Genomic DNA, 27,185 nt, shown 5'->3' with positions numbered 1-27,185 from the left:
ACTTTGTGTTTTCCCATTCTGTCCTTGGGAAAGAACTTTATTAAGTAGGATCCTGTGGTTTTCAGAATCTAGGAGGAAGGGTGCATTTATGGGAACAATCCTCCTTGTTTCAGATGAAGCTGCACCAGGCGGCCATTACATAGCTCTTGGCTTCTTGAGCTTCTGGGAAAACTCTGGGGGGGGGGGGGGCAGAATGGAGAGAGAACATCCTTTTGGAACACCCTGTTAAAAGAAGAATACACAATGATGTAGGTCTTTCAAATAAAACCTTCAAAATAAAACTTTGAATTCAAGATTCAGGATCATCATCACTCTCCCATTTAATCAGACTGGCGGAGCCCACAGTTGGTGTGTGGCTACCAGCACTGAGGCAAACACCACAGCCTCCTCTCATGCAGGGGCTCCTGGGAAGGCGCCAGCAGGCTGTCAACCCTACAGTCGGGCAGGGGTGATGGCAGGAGATGGCTTTAGTTGCCAGCCTGCAGCACATCTGCCTGAAATTCTGGAAGAAGAAAACTAAGCCTTCCTTAATCAGCCTTAATCTACTTTTCAGGGAGTACTTAGAGGGGGTGGAGGTATAGGAGGGAGAGTACGCAGGCTACTTCTCTGCTGTTTGTTTTATTTTATTTTATTGCTGCCAGGGTTATTGCTGGTGCCTAGTATCAGCACTATGAATCCACTGCTACCAGCAGTCATTTTTCCCTTCTATTTTTTTTTTAATTTGACAGGACAAAGAGAAATTGAGAGGGGAGGGGAAATAGTGTGAGACCTACTTCACTTCTCATGAAGCATGCCCCCTGCAGGTGGGGTCAGAGGTTTTGAACCTGGATCCTTGATCATAGTAATAGTAATGTATATACTCAACCAGGTGTGTCACCACCTGGTCCCCCCCTTCTCTACTTTTTCTTCAGCTGCTACTGCAGGACTTTGAGTCTTTCTACCATCAGAGCCACCACCCCACCACCAACCCCTCACAGTCTCTAGGATACAGGGTTTTGCTTCTGCAAGGCATACACCTGCAACTGCTAAGCCAACTCCTCAGCCTGAAGTTGAAAATTTAGAGCCCCATCCCTTTAGTACACACTGGATACCTCCTAGGAACTTTTCACAGGGCACAGGGAGCTCCGAAGACAAGGGGTTGCAGGTCACTTTTAAAATGCTAGGCAGTGTGGAGAATGCCAGATGCAGGTCTACCAGATGCCTCTACAAAGAAGCTCACCCTTTGGCTTGGCTTGAATCAGCCAGCAGGTGGAGCATCAGTGATGGGTCAATCCATGATTTAATTACTCTCTCCATCCAGCTGCAACTGAGTGGGCATACGTGGCACAAAAGCTGGCTGCCATCTTCTCTCCCCACCCCCAAGGAGTGGGCACGCTACACCCACTTATTGACGGTGTTCAGTATGTATAGGCAGGTGTGCAGAATCGTCAGGGATGTATGACCGTGTGGCCCAGGCACAGAGAACAAAGTGACCATTCATGCAAGTTCCAATACCAGCAGAGCGAGGGAGTCACTGATTGACTCGCTTTTGTAATAACGGAGCCTCCTCGTCCCAGCCTATCCTCTACTTTCCACTACTGCTTCTGTTGATTCATGCATTTTGCCTCGAGGGCAGCTCAACCTAAACTCGTAATCTTATTCGGCTCCCCAATCCTTTTCATAAACTCTTAGCTCCCAAGAAAAAAGGTACTCATGTATGTATTTGTTTTCTCTTTATGAGTGAGATTAGGGAACAGAAGACAGAGTGGCCAGGGCACCACTCCCTAGCTTCATAGTATACTCCAAAGGAGTTTTTGTGTCTGTCTTTTATGTGGTGTCAGGCATCTAACCCAAGGCCTCTTGCACACAACACATTCACTGCAGACCTGAACTACTTCCCTAACTCTGCTTCTGGGGCTGTTCCTGTCCACAACATTCTTGAACCCCCAATTGCCTGCTCAAAAACCTGACGTTCTGACACTGATTTTTGCCTTCCTCGGTTCAGCGGATTGTAAGGTGGGCAGGCAGTCCAGAGCTGTTGAAAGAGCATGTTAAAATCCAAGACTGGAGTTCTAATCCCAGCCCCACTGCTGGCTTAACATGTGAGTAGATTACTATGCTGCTCTGAGTCTGTTTCACGATCTGCAAAATCAGCCCCACGTCCATCTAACAGTAGCAGTGTTGGTTAGCTCAGAGGTTGGAAGGCAAGCCCCTTCTCCTAACCAAGGTTCTCCTAACCATCGGCTCTGCTGTCTCTGATAGGTATTGCACCTTTATTATCTCATCCTTGTTTTCTGTGACACACCCAAGCTTACTGATAACAATAATGATCATCATAATAACCTCCTTGTCTCCACCGTTTCCCTCTCCACCCATTGTGTACCCAGCTGTCAGAAGATTCCTAAAAAAAAAACAGCTACAGCCTTACCACTCACTACCCACCCTGAAAAGCAGTAACAGTGGTTGACGTCATCATCCTTTATTCCCTCTCCCCAACACTCCCACCCCACCAACAACAAACCCCTGATCTACCTCCCACTAACCCTTTCTCATGTTATTTTGTTGTCTCTGGAACTTCACTGCCCTGGGTTGACTTTTTCTGATAGAAAGGCATAGTATATCCAACTCAGTTCATGAGTCGTAGGTCATGTCTCTCATGCTCCCCTTCACGCCCCACCCTTCTCCCCCCACCCCCAGGTCATATCAGAGAGCCCAGTCCTTTGGGGACTCAATTTCAAAGAGTCAGCAAGAACCAAGTAGTCTAGCAGAAAATAGGGAACACAAGAAGTCAAGAGGCATAATAGATACAAACTTGGTCTCAGAGAAGCAACAAGGACATTTGAGTCACCAGGGAGGGACTCCAGCATTGCTGTTGCACCATGGGATGGCGAAAGGTCCCAGGCAAGCTCCCACGTCACCACTGGGTAGCTCTTCTGTGAATGTGGACTTTCTGTGCTTTCCTACTAGCCAAGCACCCCCACAGTAAGCCCCCAAGCCATCTGAGTAAATATTTGCTCCTAACAGCCTGGAAGAGCCTCCCACAGTCCACCCAGACATGAGCTTGCACTTTGTAGATTTTCCCTCTGGAGTCAGATTTCACTCTGTTTTCTCGCCTAACACCTAAGTGAAATGCACGCAGGTGTGCGACTTTCCATACCACTCAGATAGCAAATGGCAAACACTTCTTTTTTAAAAGATTTTTTCTTTTTATTTATGTATTATTGGATGGAGACAGATGAATCAAGAGAGGAGGGGGAAGTAGAGAAGGAGAAAGAGATACCTGCAGCACTGCTTCACCATTCGTGAAGCTTTCCCCCTACATGTAGGGACCAGGGTCTTGAACCTGGGTCCTTGTGCACTGTAATGTTTGCACTCAACCAGGTGGACCACCGCCTGGCCCCACCCATGGCTAACACTTCTGAGACCTGCCTACCTCCTGACCTTGGCATGTCTTGCCTGACTCCATCCTGCTGGAAAGTTCTGGCTCATCTCCTTTTTTTTCCTGATGACCAGATGAGTTTTTTAACCCAGCAGGTCACAGGACCATTATCTCAGCTTTAGAGCTGAGGCAGTTGAGACATGGATGGACTGAAGCCTCATGTGAGTACTGTAGTTTTGAAGCAAGAGTGTAATTCTGAATTCCTGAGTTGTGCCAGCTATTATTCTCCCCTGGTGATTAAACTGAAATGAATGAGCATGGATGAGAGAGAGAAGAAAATGAAAAAAAATAATAATCAGCCATCTTCAAAAGTGGGTAGTGACTGAAACTGCAATTTATGAAAATGATTGACTTCCTCCTGGGAACCCTTTCAAAGCCTGCAGAAAATGATAGATTCTGAGCACTTCCCCAAAGCATAGGGTTCCCGGGGCACAAGCAGAGATTTAATCTGATAATGGACTGGAACTGAAGTCAGTGCCTCCCTTAGTTCTTCACCTCTGAATTCTACGTCAGCAGCAAATGTCCTCTCAGGAGATGCTTTCCTGAGACCTGGCAATTCCCTGGTGGGCAGAGGTAAGTTTGCACCCAAGGCCTGGAATGGAGCCATCTAACAGTATGGAGAATTAGTCCTCCAGGGGCTAGGTGGTGAGGCATCTGGTTGAGCATATATGTTACAATGCTCAAGAACCCGGGTTTGAGCCCCGTGGCCCCCAGCTGCAAGGGAAATGCTTTTCGATGGTGAAGCAGTGCTACAGATGTCTCTCTGTCTCTCTTCCTCTCCATTTTCCCCTTCCCTACCAGTTTCTGGTTGTACCTATTCAATAAGTAAATAAAGATAATAAAAAAAGAGAACTCATCCTCTAAACAATCTTGCACCAGCAACCTCATTATCCCCATTATAGAGAATGGTAAATTGAGTCTCATTGATACTAAGGAACTTGCTATGAAGCACCCCTCCCCCCAAGAAATAGAAAAGCAAAGTCTGGGGATCTTATGCCACTCTGGGTCTTATGCATGATCCTTCTCCCCCTTTGACATCCAGTTCTTTGGAGAAAGCTGCCTACATTTCAGTTCTTATTTAAGTTTTTATTTGTTATTAATAGTTTGTTACAAGACTGGAAGATTACAATGCATAGTTCCAGATCACACTCACCCCCAAAGTTCTATATCCCCCCTCTCTCAGAGATAATCGCCATAGTTCTCATAGGTCCTACAAACAGTTTGCTTGCTTCTATTATGTCTGAATTTATTATTTTTTTTGCAAGTTCAAATAGATCAGATATCCTCATATGAGTGAAACCATCTGGTAGCTGTCTTTCATCTCTCTACTCATTTTGCTAAGCATAATCATCTCCAGTTCCATCTATTTTCTCCTAAAGGACCGAATATAATCTTTTTGCAGAGTAGTATTCTATGGGATATATATCCCACAATTACTTTAGCCAGTCATCTGATGATGGGCATTTAGGCTGCTTCCACTCTTTCACTATTGTGAATAATGCAGCTGTGAATATAGGGGCACATATGTACCTTCAAATTAGTGTTTGAGTGTCCACTGGATAAATGACCAAGAGTGGTATTGCTGGGTGATAGGCACTTGCATTTTTCTTTGTTTAAGGACTCTCTAAACAGTCTTCCAAAGGGGCTGTGCCAGTTTGCACTCCCACTAGCAGTGGAGCAGAGTTCCCGTTTCTTCACAACCTCTCCAACGTTTCCTGGTATATTTCAGTTTTTAATTGGGTGTTTAAACTCTGGAAACGATGATCTTGACTAAAATGGAAAAATAAAGTCATGAGATGGGAGGGGAGATCATTCTGAGTTCACATCAGCATTGTGAAGTTGTGGTGTGCTAAGATCAGTATGATAATTTAAGCAGCTAAGTATTCCGCATTCAAAACAAACAACAGAGATTCACCTGAGCTTTCAAATAACTGTAACATTACATGTGCAGAAGCGGTTAGTATTAAAAAAGCCCCAAGTTGCTAGAGTGAATATCCAACATTTGTTTCCGTATTTTATTTTTCTTATTTCCTATGATTTTTTTTCTGTCTCTTTTAAGAAAAAAAATAGCCCACACTTTTTCCTGACCCAAATTCATTCTACTGTTGATCTTGAACTTTCTTTCCTGACCAGTCAAATCACTCCATTTTCCTAAGACACAATGATTGGTTCAGGCATAAACGTTGATTCAGGTAAAGTCAATCGGAGCTATTTCTGAAATTTGATATGTGGACATTTTATGAGTTATTAAGCAGAAGGATGTAAGCTCCCAGAAGCCACATTTTCCGAGGCACAAAAAGCCCATTTAAGGATGAACAGGTTATTAGAAGTAAGCAGAGTCAAGAGATTGAAAGTGAGATAGAGTCGATAATTATCCCCATTAAGTCAATTTTTTACTACAAGCAGGCAAAGTCCTCCTACCAAATGCAATACTAGATGCAGTATTTCTGTTAACAGCAGTTCAAGTATTTCTGAGAGGAAAGAGAATGAAAATAAAAATGAGGGTATTGTAGGTACAGAGAGGTGGAGTCTACCTGGAGATATTCATCCATCTATGTAGCATCTTTTTGTGCGTGAAGGATTGTTTACATGATAGAAACATAAGATAAAATCCTGAAGTAGCTATCACATTTGGATATATATGAATTAATGGTAAATAAGAAGGACTGGCAAACTTTTGTTACAAAAGTTTAAACAGTAAATATTTGGGGCTTTTTGAGCCATATGTTTTTTTTTTATACTATATATGGTTCTTTATTAATGATTTAATATTGATTTACAAAATTACAAGATAATAGGGGTACAACTCCACACCGTTCCCACCACCAGAGTTCTGGATCCCCAGTCCTTCCATTGTAAGCTACAGTAGTTCTCTCAAGGTTGAAGAATTGAGTTAATCATTATTTCCACAACTATCTGTCTATATTTGTATATATTTGCCCCCCCCTCCCATTTTAAGGTCCCATATTCACTTCCTTTCCAAGTCACACACATACTCACTACTACATCCAAATACCCCCTCCCCCCCATTTCTTTCTTCTCTTTCTGGGTTCTGGTGGAGTTGGAGTTCTCAGCCCTCTGGTCATCTTCCCTTATCATTTCTATCCCACTGGGAGTGTGGACCAAAAATTCATTTTTTGGCTCATAATGTAGGAGTTCTGGCTAGAGCCATATGGTTTTTATTACAACCTTTCTTTGTATCCATAGACAAATAAAATGGAATAGATAATAGATATAGAAAATGTATGGGTGTGATTCTGTTCCAATAAAAATTTTATTTACAGAAATAGACTGGTGAGCCAGATTTGGGGTGTAAACTATGGCTTGTGGGTCCACAGGATTAACTGATTCCTAGGACCAGCAGCTTTAACAGAAACCCAAAATGATATCCAGGTAAACTAGAGATACATTCCTCTCTCAGGAAGAGATACATTCCTCTCTCAGGAAGAGTTTGGGCATAAGCAGGTCAGCAACCACAACGTATCCCTCTATCTTGTTGCTCAGCCCTCATGAGACTTACTATGATATCCACAGTCCAGTCAGCAAGGGAGAAAGGGGGAAGTACAAGGGGAAAGGAAATGTACATCTCATCTCTCTTCGGCTGCCAGGAAGTCCATCTATCAATACCCATTCAAGTCCCATTGGCCAGGTCTTAGTAATATTACTACATCTAGCAGCAACGGAGACTGGGAAAATGTAGGAGATATTCCAGACTATACACGAGTAGTTAGAAAATGTTTGCAGTTCCTGTAGTGAAAGGGAAGACTAAAGAAAAGCTAGTTGTCTTCGCCACATTAACTGCCATTTTACTTGCATGTGTATGTAGCATACAAGGACAATCTTCTCACTTGGAATAAAGGAGATCATCTAATCCACAAATTCTTTTGAAAATCGATTAAGTACTGATGTTGTGGCAGGCACCAGGCACCTGGGATACAAAGATGAAACTTTATACTCCTTCCCTGAAGAGCTTCTATCCTCCAAGGGAGTTGACCACTTGAAATGATTGTTACTTTTTGGTTACTAGCCACTTCCTCTGGTACTTCATTCTTTCTTTGGAAAAATCCCTGAATTGTGTGTTTGGGGTGGGCAGTGCTGTTACACGCCAGAGAAATCAAAGTTGTTAGACACTCCTCTCCTTCTCTCTGTCATTTATGAGGCAGCCACAGGGTGAGCACATGCCTGGACCCAGCCAGCCAATGCTGTCCTGGGAGTGGAATCTTGGTAGAGCTGTGTAAGAACTTTGTGTAAGACTGGAGGTTCTAATTATGATGATGTTGATGGCAGTCTTCTGGTTCTTGCACAGTTTCCAACCCTGGTTTATGGTTTGTTTTTATAACTCTTAATATCTCTTCAATAGGCTTATTTGTTGCCCTTAAGATGGTCAGAGTTGGCTTCTGTTGTCAACAATCAACCCCTTGCTAATGCAGAAATGTTTATCTATGTAGGTGTTGTTGAGTACAAAGATGAAAACCTACCCAAATCATTAAAAATAAATTAAAGGAATTCATGGGAGCATAAAGAGTATTGGGATATTGTACTGATGTGGCTGAGTTAGGCAGGACCCACAAACTACCATATTTCCATGTGAGTATTATTATTTACATATCAATCTTCTGCCTTGTTTTAAAGTGATTCCTCCACCACCATGTTATCCCCTCAGGGTATTGTTACAGTTGCTAGGATGCTTCCACCTTCCCAGCATGCCTTTTGCCTCTCTCCACCCCCTTTCCTAGCTAATCCCATCCCAATTTGCCACTTCCGGTTATTACCCTGTATAGCCTGCTGTTGTTCCAAGTTTCCCCCCCCCCTTTTTTTTTTTTTTTGCTCTTCTCTCTTCCATGAGCAGACCTGGAGAACGGCTGCTGCACATAGCGGAAGGCAGCCATTTGGCTAGCTCCATGTGGCCCAAACTGCTGTGCTCTCACCCAACTCTGAGGCGTCTGCATGAATAAAGATTTGCGTTCCCGAACTACCACAAATTCCTGCTCTCTTCTCTCTTCCCCATGATGCAACCCGACAAAAGAGCAAGATGGAAAAAGGAGATGCCTAACTTTGAAGTCATACTTTCCTGGAGCTTAACGTTAAAGAACAGGTCTGTATCTCATCCTTTAAGCGTTATCTTGATTTATTGATGAAAGGACAATAAATACAGCAGACCCTGGTCCAAGCTCTTATGGAATTTATGGCTCAGTGAAAGAAATATCCAGTAGTTAACTAGTAAGCAAAATATTTTTTCTCTTATTTTTTTTAAATTTCTTTATTAGGGGATCAGTGGTTTGCAGTCAACAGTAAAATACAATACTTTGTACATGCATAACATTTCCACATAACAATACTCCCCCACTAGGTCCTACTCTGCTACCATGTTCCTGGACCTGAACCCTTCCCCACACCCCAGTGTCTTTTCTTTGGTGCAGTGTACCAACTCCAGTCCAAGTTCTCCTTAATGTTTTCCCTTCTGATCTAGATTTTTCTGTCTATGAGTGAGATCATCCCATAGTCATCCTTTTGTTTCTGACTTATATCACTTAACATGATATCTTCAAGTTCCATCCAAGATGAGGTAAAGAAGGTGAAGTCACCATTTTTAATGGTTGAGTAGTATTCCATCATTTATACAGACCACAACTTACTCAGTCACTCATCTGTTGTTGGGCACTTGGGTTGCTTCCAGGTTTTGACAATTACAAATTATGCTGCTATGAACATAGGTAAACACACATCTTTTGGGATGGGTGTGTTTGGTTCCTTAGAATATATCCCTAGGAGAGAAATTGCTGGTTCATAAGGAAGGTCCACTTCTAGCTTTGTGAGAGTTCTACAGACTGCTCTCCACAGGGCTTGGACCAATTGACATTCCCACCAGCAGTACAGGAGGGTTCCTTTATCCCCTCAGCCTTTCCAGCATTTGTTACTGCTAACTTTTCTGAAGTATGACATTCTCATAAGAGTGAAGTAATATCTCATTGTTGTCTTTATTTGCATTTTTTTCTGACAGTCAATGACTTGGAGCATTTTTTCATGTCTGCTGGCCTTTGGATTTATTCTATGGAGAATATTCTGCTCATATCTTCTCTCTATTTTTGAAGGGGGTCATTTGTTTTCTTGTTTCTGAGTTTGGTGAACTTTTTATATTTTTTGGTTCTTAGCTGCTTGTCTGATATATAGCTATAAAGATCTTCTCCCATTCTGTGGGAGGTCTCTTTCTTTAGGTGGTGGTTTCTGTTGCTATGCAGAAACTTTTTAATTTGATGTAGTCCCATTAGTTTATTTTTGATTTAGTCTTCTTTATAATTGGATTCATTTCATTGAAGATATCTTTAAAATTTATACAGAAGAGAGTTCTCTCAATACTTTCCTTTAAGTATTTGATAGTTTCTGGTCTAACATCCAAGTCCTTGATCCATTTGAAGTTTACTTTTGTATTTGGTGAAATACAGTAATTAAGCTTCATTCTTCTGTATGTTTCAACCCAATTTTCCCAACACCATTTGTTGAAGATACTTTCCTTTCCCCATTTGAATAGTCTGGGCACCTTTGTCAAAGATTAAAGCTCCTTAGGTATGGAGACTTACTTCTGGGCTCTCAATTCTATTCCACTGGTAAATGTATCTATTATGTTCCAATACCAAGCAGTTTTGATTTCAGTGGCCCTATAATACAATTTAAGATCTGGGAGTTCGATGCCTCCAGTTCGATTCTTTCTTGTCAAGATTGTTTTAGCAATTCTAGGTCTTTTCTGGTTCTGGATAAACATCTGTAGCTTTTGTTCTGTTCTCCTAAAAAAGTTGGTTGGGATTTTGATGGGAATTATATTAAATTTGTATATGTCTCTGGGTAGTATATTCATGTTGATGATGTTAATTCTTCCAACCCATGAACATGGAATATCTTTCCAATTCTTTGTCTTTTTTCTACTTTTGAATAGTGACTCATAATTTTCAGTATACAAGTCTGTCACTTCTTTTGTTAGGTTTATTCCTAGATATATTTTTTTTTTTGCTTTTATTGCTATAGTAAAAGGAATTGATTTCTGGATTTCTTCTTCTAAATTAGTGTTTGCTTAGAGGAATGCTACTGAATTTTGTATGTTACTTTTGTCGCCTGACACCTTACTATATTGCCTGATAATTTCCAAAAGCTTTTTGCTGGATTCTTTAGTTTTTTCTATGTATACTATCATATCATCTGCAAATATTGAGAGTTTGATTTCTTCTCTTCCAATATATATCCCTTTAATTTCTTGCTCCTGCCTGATTTTTATGGCAAGAACTTCTAACACTATGTTGAGTAGTAATGGTGATAGTGGGCAGCCTTGTCTAGTACCTGATCTGAGGGGAAATGTTTCCAGTTTTTCACCTTTGAGTATGATGTTGGCTGTAGGTTTGCTATATATAGACTCCACTATCTTGAGAAATTTTCCATCTATTCCCATTTTCTGTAGTGTTTTGATAAAGGGATGTTGGATTTTGTCAAAGGCTCTCTTTGCATCTATTGATATAATCATGTGGTTTTTGTCCTTGCTTTTATTGATGTGCTGGATCATGTTGACTGGCTTATGTATATTAAATGGACTTTGCATCACTGGGATAAACCCCACTTGGTTATGATGAATAATCTTTTTTATACATTGCTGTGTTGATTGGCTAGAATTTTGCTCAACATTTTAGTATCTATGTTTATCAGAGATGTCAATCTGTAGTTTTCTATTTTTGTTGTATTCCTGTCTGCTTTTGGTATCAAAGTGATGTTGCCTTCACAGAAGCTGGAAGGGAGTATCCCTGTGTATTCAATCTTTTGGAAGAATTTTAAAAGTAGGGGTATTAACTCTTCCTTGAAGTTTTTGTAGAATTCATTTGTAAAACCATCTGGTCCAGGACTTTTATTCTTGGAAAGGATTTTGATAACTGTTTCAATTTCTTTGGCTATGATTGGCCTGTTCATATTTTCTAGATCTTCTTTGTTTAATTTTGGAAGTTTGTAGGTACCTAGGAACTCATCCATTTCTTCCAGGTTCTCTAGCTTGGTGGCATATAGTTATTCATAGAAGCCTCACATGATACGTTGGATTTCTGTGGTGTCTGCTGTGATATCTCCTCTTTCATTTACAATCCTATTTATTTGAGTCTTTTCTCTTTTTGTATTGTGAGTCTGGCTAAGGGTTTGTCGATTTTGTTTATTCTTTCAAAGAAACAGTATTTAGCTTCATTGATCTTCTGTATGGTTTTCTTATTTTCAATGCTATTTATTTCTGCCCTAACTTTAGTTATTTCAGTCCTTTTGGTTGCTTCCATGTTCCTTTGTTCTTCTTCTAAGTCTCTCTTTTTTTTTAATGTCTTTATTGGGGGATTAGTCGTTTATAGTCAACAATAAAATATAATAATTTGTACATGAATAACATTTCTATAACAAAACAGCCCTGACTAGGTCCTCCTCTGCCACAATGTTTCAGGACCTGAACCATCCCCACCACCTCAGAGTCTTTTACTTTGGTCCAATACACCAATCCCAGTCCATGTTCTGCTTAGAGTTTTCCATTCTGATCTTGTTTTTCAACTTCTATCTATGGGTGAGGTCATCCCATATTCATCCTCTTGTTTCTGACTTATCTCACTTAATATGATATCTTCAAGCTCCATCCAAAATGTGGTAAAGAAAGTGAATTCACCATGAACCTGAGACTTCGGAGCCTCAGGAATAAAAGTCTCTTTGCATAACAACTATGCCATTTACCCTGTTCACATTTATCAGTTTTTCACATAACAGTTAAATTCTTCTAAGCCTTTAAGGTATGTGATCAGGTTGTTTATTTGAGCTGTTTCATGTTTCCTAAACTGTGTTTGTATGACTATGAAGTTCCCTCTCAGTACTGCCTTAACTGTGTTCCAAATATTTTGATAGCTCCTGTCTTCATTTTCATTGAATTCTCAAGACATTTTGATTTCTTCCTTAATTTCCTCTTTGACTCAGTAGTTGTTAAATAGCATACTGTTGAGTTTCCATATTTTGGGAATTTTACTAATTTTTTCTTTGTTGTTAAGTATTAATTAAATTCCACTGTGGTCCACTGTATATGGCTTTCCATACTTCCAATTTGTGTCTGTGTTTGTTTTGTTGAGTTAGGCGGGATTCCTGCAGACAACCAATGGTTGTGTTGTGTTTTTTGATTCATCTTCCTAGTCTGTTACTTATAATAGGTGAATTCAGGACATTGACATTTATTGATATTATAGATTGAAGATATTTAATGCCATTATTGTAGTTTTTAGAGTGTTCTTGTATATGGCATGTTTATAGAAGGACTTTAAGAACTTCTTTCAGGGCAGACTTGTGATAGCTGATTCCTTCAACTATTGCTTGTCAGAGAAGGTTTTTATGACTCCATCTCGTCTGAATGATGGTCTAGTGGGATACTGTAGCCTTGGTTGAAAGCCTTTCTTATTGACTTCTCTGTGTATATCTTGCCATTTTCTTCTAGCCTTTAGTGTTTATGTGAAGAAATATGCTGCTAATCTTATTATGGGTTTTCTTATGTGACTCTTTGTTTTATCTTGAAGTCTTCAAAATCCTTTCTTTATCCGTATTCTCTTTCATTCTAAACATGATTTGTCTTGAATTCTGGGTTAATTGGGATTTGAGTCTGGGTTAATTGGGATTCTCTGGGCTTCTCGAACCTTTATGTCTTCTATGTTGTCTGGAGTAGGGAAGTTCTCTGCTATTATGTCCTGTAGAATGCTTTCATTGCCTCCCTCTCTTTCTTCCTCTGGTAAGCCAATAATGTGTATATTACTTCTTTTGAAGTCTTCCCATATGTTTCTGTTGTTGTTTTCAGCTAATTAGCTTGAGATAATTAGTGTTTTCTTTCAGAGTCTCTTTTGTTGTTTCCCCATTTCTAATGACATTACTTTCACAATGTTTCCTCACTCCTGTGACTAATGCCTCAGTTAGTTGGATGTTGTCTTCATTCTTAAGTGCTTCTATCTTTGGGGGATTTTTGTCTGGACTTTTTTTCCTGGTTCATTTGTCAAATGTTTCTTCTTTGTTTAAACATTGTATATAGTCTGTTATGAGGTCCCTCTCTCAGTAGTGTTCAATCCACTAATCACATTTGTTGGGATTGATTTGTATCGAGATAAGGTAGTAAGAGTTTACAATTCTGGAAATTAGCCGTTGTTTCAAAGTTATCTCAATTCCTAAAGTGAAGCACAGTGTCTGTTAATACCTTTTATGCTCTTCACTGCAGGCTATGGGAGCCTGAGGGATTTTTAACTGTAATTACATTTTTTCTTTTATCTTAGTCACTCTCTACTGACCAAGAGATAAAACAGGGTGGGCAAGAAATAGAGCAATGGTTATGCAAAGAGACTCACATGTCCCAAAGGTTCAAAGCCCAGGCCCAACTTCACACTCTGCCAACAGTCAGAACCAAGCCAGGCAGGAGTCCTTGGCCCTGTGTCTAAGTAAATCCTATTTGTACTTTGTGGGCTCTGAGGCCACTGTGCTTCCAAATTCATCAGGAGAACTTAGATAGGTTCCCACTATACAGCCCCAGCCCAGACCACCAACAGTGTAGATCTTCTCCTGAGTTGCTCAGTCAGTTCTCAGTCCCCCTAATGGCAGTACAGGGCCTCCTTGATGCTGTTATAGCCTCCAAGGGGCAGTAGCAATGGAGACTCACAGTTGCAAGTGGTGAGAGACTTAAGGGGTCCACTCTTCCCTTCAGCAGTCTTTTTGTTGATAAAACTTAGACCAGAGGTGGCGCCTCAACTGGTCAACTGCTGGGCTGTTACCTGTATCCAGCCCAGCAGTTGACCAGTTGAGATACAGGATTTTAGCCCCAGGAATCTCTCCTTAAGCTCCTCTCTGTCCATGAGCCACACATGTTTGCACTCACCTATGACTTGGTAGGTTTCCAAAGTAATTCTAGTCCTGTCTCTTGCATTCTCAGGTGATCCTCTTCATTATTCCTGGTTGACTCAAAGAGCAAAACACAACTGCTACTACTCTGTATCCCCTCCTCTAGAATTCTCATAAGCAAAATATTATAGGTCATGATTAAAATGTGAGATACTAGATTCAAGAAGATTCTAAAATGCTCATCTTGAGAGCTGCACTACTTTTATTCCTATCCCTAGTTTATTAGCTATCCTCATTCCCAGAATCACATGAGACTCTGAGGTCCCAAGTTCAACCCCTCGTGTCACTATAAGCCAGAGCTGAGCAGTGCTCTGATTTTTCTCTATGTATTTCTGTCATTAAAATAAAATAAATACATATTTAGAGGCTGAGGAGATGGTATAATGACTATTCCAAAAACTCTTATGCCTGAGTCTTTAAAGTCCCAGGTTCAATCCCCAGCACCAACATAAACCAGAACTAAGCAGTGCTCTGGCCTCTTCTCTTTTTCTCTCTGTTGCCTTCATAAGTAAATCAATGAAACATTAAAAAAGAAAAAGGCATTTGACTGAAACTAGGAGGATGAGCTAGGAGAAGACTTTTTTTTATTCTTCCTTTTTTTTCTTTATTGGGGAGATTAATGGTTTCTAGTCAACAATAAAATACAGTGGTTTGTACATGTGTAACATTTCTCAGTTTTCCACATAACCATTCAGCCCTCTCTATGTCCTCCTTTGCCATCACATTCCAGGACCTGAACCTTCTCCCTCATCCCAGAGTCTTTTACTTTGGTGCAATATACCAAACCCAGTCCATGTTCTGCTTTGAGCTTTCTTATTTTTCAACTTTTTTTTTTAATTATTATGACTGGCTTTAATAATGGTTGACAGATTTTAGGATAAGAGGGACACAATTCATACAATTTCCACAACCTGAGTGTCATATCCCATCCCCTCCATTGGAAACTTCCCTACTCTTTATCCCTTTGGGAACATGGTCCAAAGATCTCTATGGGGCACAGACGGTGGGAGGTCTGTCTTCTGTAATTGCTTCTATGCTAAACATGGAAGGGTCAGTCTATACCCCTAGCCTGTTTCTATTTTTCTCTAGTGGGACAAAGCTCTAGGGAAGTGGGGTTCCAGGACACATTGGTGAGGTTGTCTGCCCAGGGCTGCCAATACTTTTTTTTTTTTTTTTTTGTCCAGCAGAAAAGAAACAGAAGATATTCTGAGCCATGAAGGCAGGGAGGTGTGAGAGAGACTAGGCCTGGCCTCCCAGCCTCCTTACCAGGTACCTGGGAGGCCTCTCTGGCAACTTCCCAGAGGAGGCATGCCACCCAGTGAGTCATCTGGGGCACTCCCTGTTCCCGCCTTCTGCGAGCTGGTGCCAGGGGGCTCTCCAGGCCTGTCACACTGCACCCTGATCCTGTTTGACTTGTACGCTGTGCCAGGCTCTGGGAGGCATTGCCTGGGGCCCCTGCTGCCCAGAAAACAACAGGTTAGCATAGGCACCCAGCCCTCCTCCATCAGGTAAGGCTGCCGCACTGCCAGCTGGGGCTGCAGAATGGGGATCAGGTGTTTGGTGTCAGCTTGGCTCAGGGAGGTAACTCTGTCCAGACTCCAGCGCTAGGAATGAAAGGGATCCTGGGAGAGGTGTAGAAGCTGCTTCTGCACATTTGGAGGTGTTAAAGTTTACTGGCTTCTAAAGCCTGGGGTGACAACAAAGAAGATACCTGGCACCAACCACAGAAGCATCAGTCTACAGGTTACAATGTGTAAAGACCCAGATTCAAGCCCCTAGCCCGGCAGTTCCCACCTGCAGGGGGAAAGCTTCACAAGTAGTGAAGCAGTCCTGCAGGTGTCTCTCTCCCTCTCTACCTCTCCTTCCCCTCCCAATTTCTCTCTTCCTCTATTCAATAAAATGAAAGTGAATAATATGTATTTAAACAAGATATCACCACCAGTGAGTTTGCACGCTTATGATCACAGTTGTCTATCAACAATACTAACTAGATATACAAATAAGTCATGGATATTGAGCACTTATGCCCAACAGTAGTTTAGAGGAACTGAGTCACCTGTCCTCCTAAGAAGCTCTGTGAGAAAGATCTGAGCAGTATTCCCATCTGACACACAAAGAAACAGTGACACAGAAGGAATTAAGCAGCTCTGTCTGGACCCAGCTCATAAGGGGATCTGTGATCAACTATGATCAACTTTTCTTTCTCAATCCCTGCACAACGATGCCCCCACTTTTTGAAAACAAGTGCTTTGCTTTTATGAAAGAGTTAAGAAACTTAGGTACTACTCCCTGGTTTCTCTAATGGAAAGAAGAAATCCCAAAGGTGAAAAGCACAAACAGAGTTCAGCGTTTGCTTTTGCAGTGTTTGTTCTAGAGACAATGAGCATCCCTTGGGGTGAGGGTGTCCCCGTCCCAGCTCCCAGGAACTGCTTCATAAAGGCCGTGTGTATCATGTACTACTATGTGCTGGTATTATTTTCGCTTCATTATTTTAGCTTGCTGGTATGTTCTGGTAGGCTTTTGGGGAGAGCATCTGGAAATGCTCATTTTTCGCCCACAAGCACAGCTATTAGAGCCCTCCTGGAGTGACCATGTGTGGGCCCCAGGGTTTGAGCCCTGGCACCACATGGGGGCACCATGGATGACACCAGTGTAACTCCTTGGGTGGTGGAGTGGTGCTGTGGTCTCTCCATTGACCTTGTTCATCTCTCCCTCTCTCTAAAATGAAGAGGGAGAATGTTGCTAGTTTCCCAGTGGAATTATATGTGTGGGGACCTGGGTTTATTCCCAGTCAAGGTGAGTGTTGTCATCCTGTTTCACAGAAAACAGGAGAAAGTGGAGATGTAGAGAAAGTCAAGTGAGTTCAGAACCAGCCAGTGGCTCGACTCAGACATCAGATGAGTGCCCTTCCCAGTGTCCCTACTCTGCTGTGAGGCAGTCCAGAGAGAGGTTCAAGAATATTCATATCCAAGACCAGGGAATGAATATGGATGTATAAAAACTACCTTAGGTTAGCTATATATTCATTTTGGGCTATTTTTAATACAGCAGACAATATCTCAAGTGTATGTGAGCAGTAAACTGAGAAGAAAGTTGGCAGGGAGAAAGCTCTGCATTGGAAGCCAGGAGTCCTAGGTTCTAGTCTTTGCTGGGTCCTAGTTCATGTCGAATGCCAAGTGCTCTTGACCAGAAACATGTCTTTAAGGAACTCCTTTTTCTCTTCTGAAAACAACAGCAACACAACACTGAGAGGCTAGGTAGTGGAACACACCCAGCATAGTGCACATTTTACTGTGTGCTCAAGCCCCCAGTCCTTCACAAGTGGTAAAATAGTATTGAGGTATCAGTCTCTTTCACATGAGAAAGAACACAGAGAGATTTGACCTTCTTGCCACCATGGTTTCTTTTTTTTTTTTTTAAGTTTTTTTTTTAAATTATTTATTTATTCTTTTTGTTGCCCTTGTTTTTTTTTTATTGTTGTAGTTATTATTGATGTCATTGTTGTTGGATAGGACAGAGAGAAATGGAGAGAGGAGGGGAAGACAGAGAGGGGGAGAGAAAGACAGACACCTGCAGACCTGCTTCACCGCCTGTGAAGTGACTTCCATGCAAGTGGGGAACCGGGGGCTCGAACCGGGATCCTTCCACTGGTCCTTGTGCTTAGCGCCACCTGCGCTTAACCCACTGCACTACCGCCCGACTCCCGCCACCATGGTTTTGACCCAACCTGATTCCAGGCTTCTGATGTCTAAAATCCTCCGAGAGTTACATTTGCATATTTTAAACCACCCACTTGGTGATCATTCATCACAGTCCTGAGTTTTGGCAGTTACCTGGGGTAACTGGGGGTCGGCAGGGCCCAGAAGAGACACAGAACTGTTAGGGAGGTGACACTTAGGCAACTTGGAGCTATTTACCAGTTGACTTGGAGTGCTTTCCTGTTTTTACAACTGGTGCTGGTGTGCAGCTGTGTGTGTGTGTGTGTGTGTGTGTGTGTGTGTGTGTGTGTGTGCATATGAGAACCAGGTCACCAAGCAAAGCAGAAGGCAGCTGTCAGGTCACCTTCTATGCGTGACTGCCAGCAAAGAGTAACTAAAGTCCACTAATCCAATTGGTCCTGAATATGTGTAGACTAGTTCCTTTAGGTGACCAGCCTTTTTTTTTTTTTTTTTAATTTAAATTTTTAATTTAAGAAAGGATTAGTGAACAAAAGCATAAGGTAGGAGGGGTACAACTCCACACAATTCCCACCACCCAATCCCCATAACCCACCCTCTCCCATGATAGCCTTCCCATTCTCTAGCCCTCTGGGAGCATGGACCCCGGGTCGTTGAGGGTTGCAGAAGGTAGAGGGTCTGGCTTCTGTAATTGCTTCCCCGCTGAACATGGGCGTTGACTGGTCGGTCCATACTCCCAGTCTGCCTCTCTCTTTCCCTAGTAGGGTGTGTCTCTGGGGAAGCTGAGCTCCAGGACACATTGGTGGGGTCTTCAATCCAGGGAAGCCTAGCCAGCATCCTGGTGGCATCTGGAACCTGGTGATTGAAAAGAGAGTTAACATACAAAGCCAAACAATTTGTTGAGCAAACATGGATCCCAAGATTGGAATAGTGGATAGGAAGTGTTGGGGAGGTACTCACTGCAAACTCTAGTGTAATCCTGCTTTCAGGTATATATTTTGTAGTAGTTTATGGATACGTGTGCGCATACGCTCTCTCTCACAGAAACTGGTGTATGTCTAGGTTATGGGACTTTGTTAGAAAGTGAACTACCTGGGATGAAATTAGAGTGTACTATAAAAGGAAAGGTCTCACCCGAGTAATGAAGCTGAAGGGTTGTCATTCCACACGTGAAGTCTCTGGATACACTCTGAGGTGAAGCATGTTGAGATGGCAATCGTTGCTTTGGTTAGGTTGTGATCGGCGGATGCAATATTATTTGGTATGGATTGGGAGAAGCATACGGGAAAGTGAGCCCTATCCATGGGTGCCAGGACTGGGGGAAGTAGGGGCTCTATAGTGAAGATGTGAGGTTCCTGCTGTCTTAGGGTTCAAAAAGACAATCAATAGTTAATATTATCATCACATTATTTGTTAATTGGGTTAACTTTGAAAAGTCCCTTTGTTATGGTTTGCTGTACAGTATCCAGTATCTTGTATATAGCTGTGCTATTGGAAGCTTCTAATCTACTTGGTCTAGGCTTTTGAGAGAGTCCGCATATCAAATACGTAGCCTATCTATTAAAAAGATTCAGTTTGTCTTTTGAGAACCTTTGAGACATACAATTGATTTGCCCCTCTCATATTAATTAACTACTGATTTATATGTCTACATTTTGCTAGGAGTGTACATAAACACCATTCCCATCACCAAAGGACCGTGACCCATCCCTCCCGCCCATTCCCACCCCCCACTGGCCCAGAAAGCTACATGTCTACCCCTCACCACTGGGTTTTTACTTTGGTGCCCTACTTACAATTTGATCAGGTCCTGCTTTTAGTTTCCCTTTCAGATCTTCTAAGTCAGCTTCTGTTGATGAGTGGGATCATCCCATACTCATCTTTAACTTTCTGACTCAGTTCACTTAACATAATTCCTTCTAGCTCTGTCCAAGATGGGTCAGAGAAGGTGGGTTCATTGTTCTTGATAGCTGCATAGTATTCCATTGTGTATATATACCACAGCTTTCTCAGCCATTCATCTGTTGTTGGGCACCTGGGTTGCTTCCAGGTTTTAGCTATTATGAATTGTGCTGCTATGAACATAGGAGTACACACCTCTTTTTGGTTGGGTGTTATGGAGTCCTTGGGGTATAACCCCAGGAGAGGAATTATTGGGTCATATGGAAGGTCCATGTCTAGCCTTCTGAGGGTTTTCCAGACTGCTCTCCACAGAGGCTGTACCAATTTACATTCCCACCAGCAATGTAAAAGGGTTCCTCTGTCCCCACATCCTCTCCAGCATTTGTTGCTGCTGTCCTTTTTGATGTATGCCATTCTTACAGGAGTGAGGTGGTATCTTAGTGTTGTCTTAATTTGCATTTCTCTGACAATCAGTGACCTAGAGCAGTTTTTCATATGTTTGTTAGCCTTTTGGATCTCCTCTGTGGTGAGTGTTTTGTTCATTTCCTCTGCCCATTTTTGGATGGGGTCATTTGCTTTTTTGCGGCTAAGTTTGCTGAGCTCTTTATATATTTTGGTGATTAGTTTCTTGTCTGATGTCTGGCATGTGAAGATCTTCTCCCATTCTGTGAGGGGTCTCTCTGTTTGTTTAATAGTTTCTTTGGATGTGCAGAAGCTTTTCAATTTGATGTAGTCCCATTGGTTTGTTTCTGCTTTGGTCTTCCTTGCAATTGGGTTTGATTCATCAAAGATATCCTTGAGGTGTAGATGGGAAAGTGTTTTACCAATGTTTTCCTCTAAGTATTTGATTGTTTCTGGTCTGACATCTAGGTCTTTGATCCATTTGGAGTTGATTTTTGTTTCTGGTGAGATAAAGTGGTTCAATTTCATTCTTCTGCATGTTTCAACCCAGTTTTCCCAGCACCATTTATTGAAGAGAGCCTCCTTCTTCCATTTAATCCTTTGGGCCCCCTTATCAAAGATTAGATGCCCATAGGTGTTGGGATTTACTTCTAGGTGACCAGCCTTTTTAACACAGAGTTGGGAGGGCAGGCAGCTAGCTCACCCAGTAGGGTGCATATGTTACTATGCCTAAGAACCCAGGTTTGAGCCCCAGGCCACCACATGGGAGAACCTGCAGGGGTGGGGTGGGGGAGCTTCCTGATTGGTGGAGCGGTGCTGTAGTGTCTCTCTTCTCTCTGTCCTTCTTTCCCTCTCTGTCTCTCTAGAAGAATGAAAAGGTTGCCGGGAGAGGTGGACTCATGTAGGATCAAGCCTCAGCAACAATCCCATAGCAGATAGATGAATGAATGAATGAGTAAATGAATGAATACTAGAACTGACCTATTGCCCCAGAGAACCTGTGACTCATTTGTAGGTATGCCAGGACCTTTTAATTTGAGGAACTCAGTCAAATCCACCTTCCTATTGTTCCTCTTCGTGCCTTTAGCCTAACTGGTGTGGGCTAACCCTTCCCCTCCCCCCACCCCGCCTCACACACACACAGGCTGTGCCCACCTGCCCTCCCTCTCACTCTGCACTTGGCACCTGCTCCTTATCATGGAGCTTACACGAGGGCCACCTGCTCATCTGGGCAGCTGTGAGCCCTGTGATGGCCCCGCCCCTGCCCGTGCAGGCAGACAGGGAGCCACTTTGACCATCTGCTCTCTCCCTGATCTGCACCTCTCTCTCTTTCTCTCCCCACTTCTCTCTGCCTCAGGGCCACAGAACCTCTTCATTCCAGGGAAGCCTATTGTCTAAGCAGCAAACACTCTGAGCCAAATACAGCTTGAAGAGCACAGTCTCTGAGGTTGAGACGTTCCTCTCCTCGGGACCTGTTATGGTTTCCTCTCTATTCTCAGGTCACCCTCCCTCATTTCATGATCCAAGAAGGAGTGTGGCCCTTTCCTAACTCCATTTGCACCCCAAGAACCCTGATCTCAGCTGAACAGTCATTCTTGCACTACTGGATGCTCTCTGTCCTGCCCCGTCATTGGTGGGTGAACCATCAGTGTTAGCAATCCTGCTTTCCTTTGGAAGGAAAGTTTGGGGCTGCCATCTCCTCCCCACTCCACAGTATCACAGGGCTAGTTTCTACTTAAGATAAAGCCCAGGCAGTAGGGAGGCAGAAGGAGAGAAACAAGGCTGTGAAGACACAGTTAGTTGCTGGAATAAACCTGTCCCGATACCACCCTGAACTCCTGATTTTTGCTTACGCAAGGAAATAAATATCTTCCACTGTTTGAGCCCATCTGACCTGGATTTTCTGTTATTTGCAGCAGTATGCTTTGCTGTATCAGTCTTCATTTGGGTCCAATAGCTCTTTCATGATGCTGGAGGCTTCTATGACACAGGGGAGAAGCAGAGGAGGGAAGGAAAGGAGGAGGATTTTGAAAGCCAAGCCTTGGTTCTTGGAAAAGGGTCCAGTGAGGGACCCCGGGAGCTATTGGCCAGAGTCAGCTCTGAGGTTATTTGGAAATGCCAAAGGTTCATTCTCTCTGCTCTCCCACAGATCATCAAGAGTTGGCTGGGAGCTCTAATCCTCACCAAGCTAATCCAAGGAGCTATCACTGCTCTGGAATCCTGAGAGTTTCCAGAGGAACAAACCCTCATGTCCAGAGGGAGTTCTTGGACTGCAGCTTCCCTGACTGGTTCACAGTCACAGTGGTGACAGCTTCCAATAGTCCCGATTGTCCTGTTCCTCTGGGCCCCAGTTCTGCTCCAAGGACTGGGAAGGAGGGGGGAGGGGGAATGCTCACCTCACCTATCAAGAAGAGACAATGAAAAAGCCCAGATGCAGAACACAGCTTTTCCTGGGGATGGGATGGGAGACACAGATAGAGAGAGCAAAGCTTCTGGTTTTCTCCAAGTGCCAGCAAGAGGCTGGAGAAAACTAGGGGTCCCTGAGATGACTCTGACCCAAGATGGAGAGGGAAGAAGGCCTGTTGTGTGTGTGTGTGTGTGGGGGGGACGACAACAAGACAGAACATATAAAGGGCTGGGGCCCTGCAGGCAGGGAGGATACTTCACAAGTGGTGAAGCAGGTACTGCAGGTGTCTCTGTGTTTCTCTGTGTCTCTCCCTCTCTATCTCCCCCTACACTCTCAATTTCTCTCTGTCCTATCAAATAGAAGAAGATGTAAAAGAAGAAGAAGGAGAAGGAGGAGGAGGAGGAAGAGGAGGAAGGAGAAGAAGGAGAAGGGTCAGATCAGGGACAACTCAGGCACCTGCCAGCATCTGAGGGTCTAAGGAAAGGGGGCACACCACAGTGGCAGGGAGTGGGGGAGGCAGCCACAACACAAGGGGAAGGGATGTCCACAAGGGCTGAAGCACCCCCATCCCCGGCTCCAACTGCAACACCTACCAGACACATGCCCTCAAAAAAAAAAAAAAAACTCTTGGATCTGGGGAGATGGCTCATCCTGTTAGAGCTCAGAATTAGCATGTCTGAGATCCCCAGAGAACACAAGTTCAATCCCCACCAGCACCTTATGCTAGAACTGAGCAGTACTCTGGTCTCTCTCTCTCTCAATAAACAAACAAACAAACAAACAAATAAATAAACAAATCTTTTTAAATTTTTTAAAACTTAAAAAAAATTTTTTTTGAGAGAGACCCCCCCACACACAGAAACACCAGAACACTGCTCAACTCTGGCTTATGGTGGGCGGGGGATTGAACCTGGGACTTAGGAGTCCCAGACATGAAAGTCTGTTTGCATAACTATTATGCTGTCCCCCCGCCCAAATCTTTTTAAATTTTAAAATAAATAAATAAGAGAATCTCTTAGAGATCCAGCATCGTCATCTGGGAAATGGGCACAGTAATAATTCCTCCCTTGGAAGATTGTTTGAGGACCACGGAGATGGCTCAGCTGGAAGGTCACAGGCCTTAGCATGTGCTCAGTCCAGGTTCAAGTTCCAACACCATGTGGGAGTGTCACAGTGGTAAAAACGAAAGCTACAGTGCTATGGCTTCTCTCTCTGTCAGCGAAAAATATACGCGGATATCTTCGCCCACCCTGTCCAACGCTTGACGTCTCGTCATCCAATCTGGTCCTCTACGCCTACACTGAACTTCTCTGTTCCAGTCTCTTGGAAACAGAGTTGGCAGTCAGCTGAGGTAAAGAACAAACACCTCATCACAGACCCCTGCAAGCGTCAACCCGGCTTTGACCTAGCACGTTATGATTGGGCCCTCCTCAATCGCTATGGAACAGGCCGTGGCCGGTGCGCCGCTATGTTCCATCGCTGGGGAGCCAGAGACGACCCGAACTGCCCCTTCGGCTACAGCCAGACTATGACCCACATAGTCAATGACTGCCTCCTCTCCAGATTCAAAGGAGGTCTCGAAACTTTACATCAGGCTCAACCTGACGCTGTTGACTGGGGCAAACGCTAGAAGAAGAAGAATCGAAAAAATTCACCTTCTTCACATCATCTTGGATGGAGCTTGAAGTTATCATGTTAAATGAGATAAACCAGAGAAAGACAAGGATGAATATGGGATGATTCCACTCATAGATAGATGTTGAAAAAACAAAATCAGTAGGGATTTTAGTACACTAAGCAGTACTTGGATTGGGTTTGGTGTATTAAACCAAAGTAAAAGACCCTGGGGTGTGGGGTTGGGGGGGAGGAGTTCAGGTCCTAGGACATGATAGTGAGGAAGGAGCTAGAGGGGGGTAGATTATTATGTGGTAAACTGATCAATGTTACACATGTACAAACTATTGTGTTTTACTGTCAACTGGAAACCACAATCCCCCAATAAGAAAAATAAATAAATAAATAAAAGAAAAAAATGGCCTGAGGCAATGAAATTATTATGCATGAGCAAGACCTCAACTCTGAGAATAAAATAAAATAAAATAAAATAAAATAAAATGCTACTGGGGTGAATGATAAGACCATGCCTGGCACACCGTTGAGCTCAATACAGGAAAAGTTGGAGGGCAGGCAGTGGTGCAGCCATTTGAGCACACATGCTGCCATCTGCAGGGACCCTAGTTTAAGTCCCCACTCCCCACCTACAGGAAGGAAGCTTCATGAGCAGTGAAGCAGGTCTGCAGGGGTCTCTATTTCTCTTTCCCTCTCTATCTCCCACTTCCCTCTCAATTTCTCTCCTTCCTATTAAAAAATAATAAATATTTTGAAAACAAGAATGAAAAGAATAGTTCAGGAGCTATGGAATTGCACAAGCACAAGGCCCTACAGTGTAATATATATATATATATATATATATATATATATATATATATATACATATATATTTAAAAAAATTAACTAAAAACATGAAGAATTTGTAGGCCACCCAAATGTTTCTGTGTCCCATGAACTCACAGAGGCCTCTATGTACCCTTCCTCTCTCTCCCTCCTGCTCCCCATTCTGGGTCATGAGAGGCAACAGCCCCCTGTGCTGAGTGCCACTTCCATCTCAGCTACTGTGTGATCTTCCATCCCTTCTCCAGCCTCTCCTTCTCCTTCTCCTTCTCCTTCTCCTTCTCCTTCTCCTTCTCCTTCTCCTTCTCCTTCTCCTTCTCCTTCACCTCCTCCTCCTCCTCCTCCTCCTCCTCCTCCTCCTCCTCCTCCTCCTCCTCCTCCTCCTCCTCCTCCTCCTTCTTCTGCTTTCTTTTCTCCCATCAGTGTTATTGCTGGGGCTCAGGGCCTGCACAGTTTCACCATTCCTAACAGCCATATTTTGATAGAAAGTGAGAGACAAGAGAGAGGCAGAGAGGGAGAGGGAAATTGAGAGAGAGAGAGAGAGAGAGAGAGGAGCATAATAGAGAAGGAGAGACACCTGCTCGTTGCTTATGAACTCACCCTCCCCCCAAAGCAGGTGAGAACTGAGGACTTGATCACTGGTCCTTCAACTTTACTAAGCGAACCACCAGTCAGGTCTTCAATGTCTTCTTCTTTTGTCTTTCTTTTGAATGGAGGTAATAGTCATAGATTAGCTAATGTAAACAAAAACACTTAAACAGTACTTGGTCATCAGTACTCATCACACAAGTGTTTGCTGAGACACAGTTGCTAGGTGACCACAGTGTCCAGAGGAGACATGGGGCCTCCTTAACTGCCTGCTTGCACCCCACGAGTGTGTTAGGCAACCACACATTTTCTGAAGGCTTCATGCCACCATGACGAGTCCTCCAGTTATAAGGAACCATAAATTTACCCCAAACTGACATCAGAAAAAAAAGAGATTGTATGAATCTACACAACTGGCAAGTGTGCATGGCTCAATCCAGATGCTCAAACGATGAGGTCAGGCTCTGGTGTCTCTCAGGCTTGCTGGACTCTGTGTGTTGCTTCTACCCTCGGATGGAAACCTCCTCCTCACCACCACAAAATGGCTGCCAAGAGTCACAGGAACTGCCTTCCCGACTCATGAGTAATTGTGAAAATGCAAAGCCAGTTCCCTGCAGACTCAAACTATAGGCCTCGATCTACTCTCATTGCCTCTAATGTGCTTCAGCCTTTAATGATGGATGAGCCAGAAACAGAGTCGTGTAGCAATAGCAAAAGGGAGGCACAAACAGATGTCGAGGCCCCAGACCTGTACACACACACACACACACACACACACACACAGACACACACACACACACACACACACGCACGCACTTGCAGTGTTGGAGGTCTACAAAAGAGAAGCCTAATAATGTAGGAGGAAAAAACTCTGTTTCTTCTTTCCTTACCATCTCTGAGCAGCCCATCCCTTTCCACTCTAGAAGTGAGAGGTAGTCTGAGGATTCTGAATCCACACTTTGGGGATGGACACTGCCTGCAGCACATCCTGGTTTTGTACCTGCTGCCTGTGTCACCAGAGGTAACTCATTTTACCACTATGGGCCTTGGCTGCCTTGTAAAAGCTGGCAGAGTGTCCTGTGCCCCTCACAGAGCTGGCATCAGAACACATGAATGAGACGGCATGGGAGCCCATGTTTAGTCCACAGCGAAGAAGCCATTTGTTTCGGAATTATGATTCATGAGTGACAGCCCCTGCTCCCAGCTCTGGTCTGTCTTGGAGCTTAGCTCTGAGCTAAAAGCTTCAGGAGCTGTCTGGGGATATAGCTCAGTAGTAAAGCACAGGCTTCATATGTCTGAGGCTATAAGTTCAATCCCTGGCATCAAAGAAAGAGAAAATAACTTTTTATAAAACTGTTTTCAGCCCCAACAAACATGTACTATTTTCACATTAGGAAGCAAGGAAATAACAGCTTCCAGA

Source organism: Erinaceus europaeus, chromosome 3, assembly GCF_950295315.1.
Source record: "Erinaceus europaeus chromosome 3, mEriEur2.1, whole genome shotgun sequence".
Lineage (NCBI taxonomy): Eukaryota > Metazoa > Chordata > Mammalia > Eulipotyphla > Erinaceidae > Erinaceus > Erinaceus europaeus.
Note: the sequence above shows the minus strand (reverse complement) of the source record.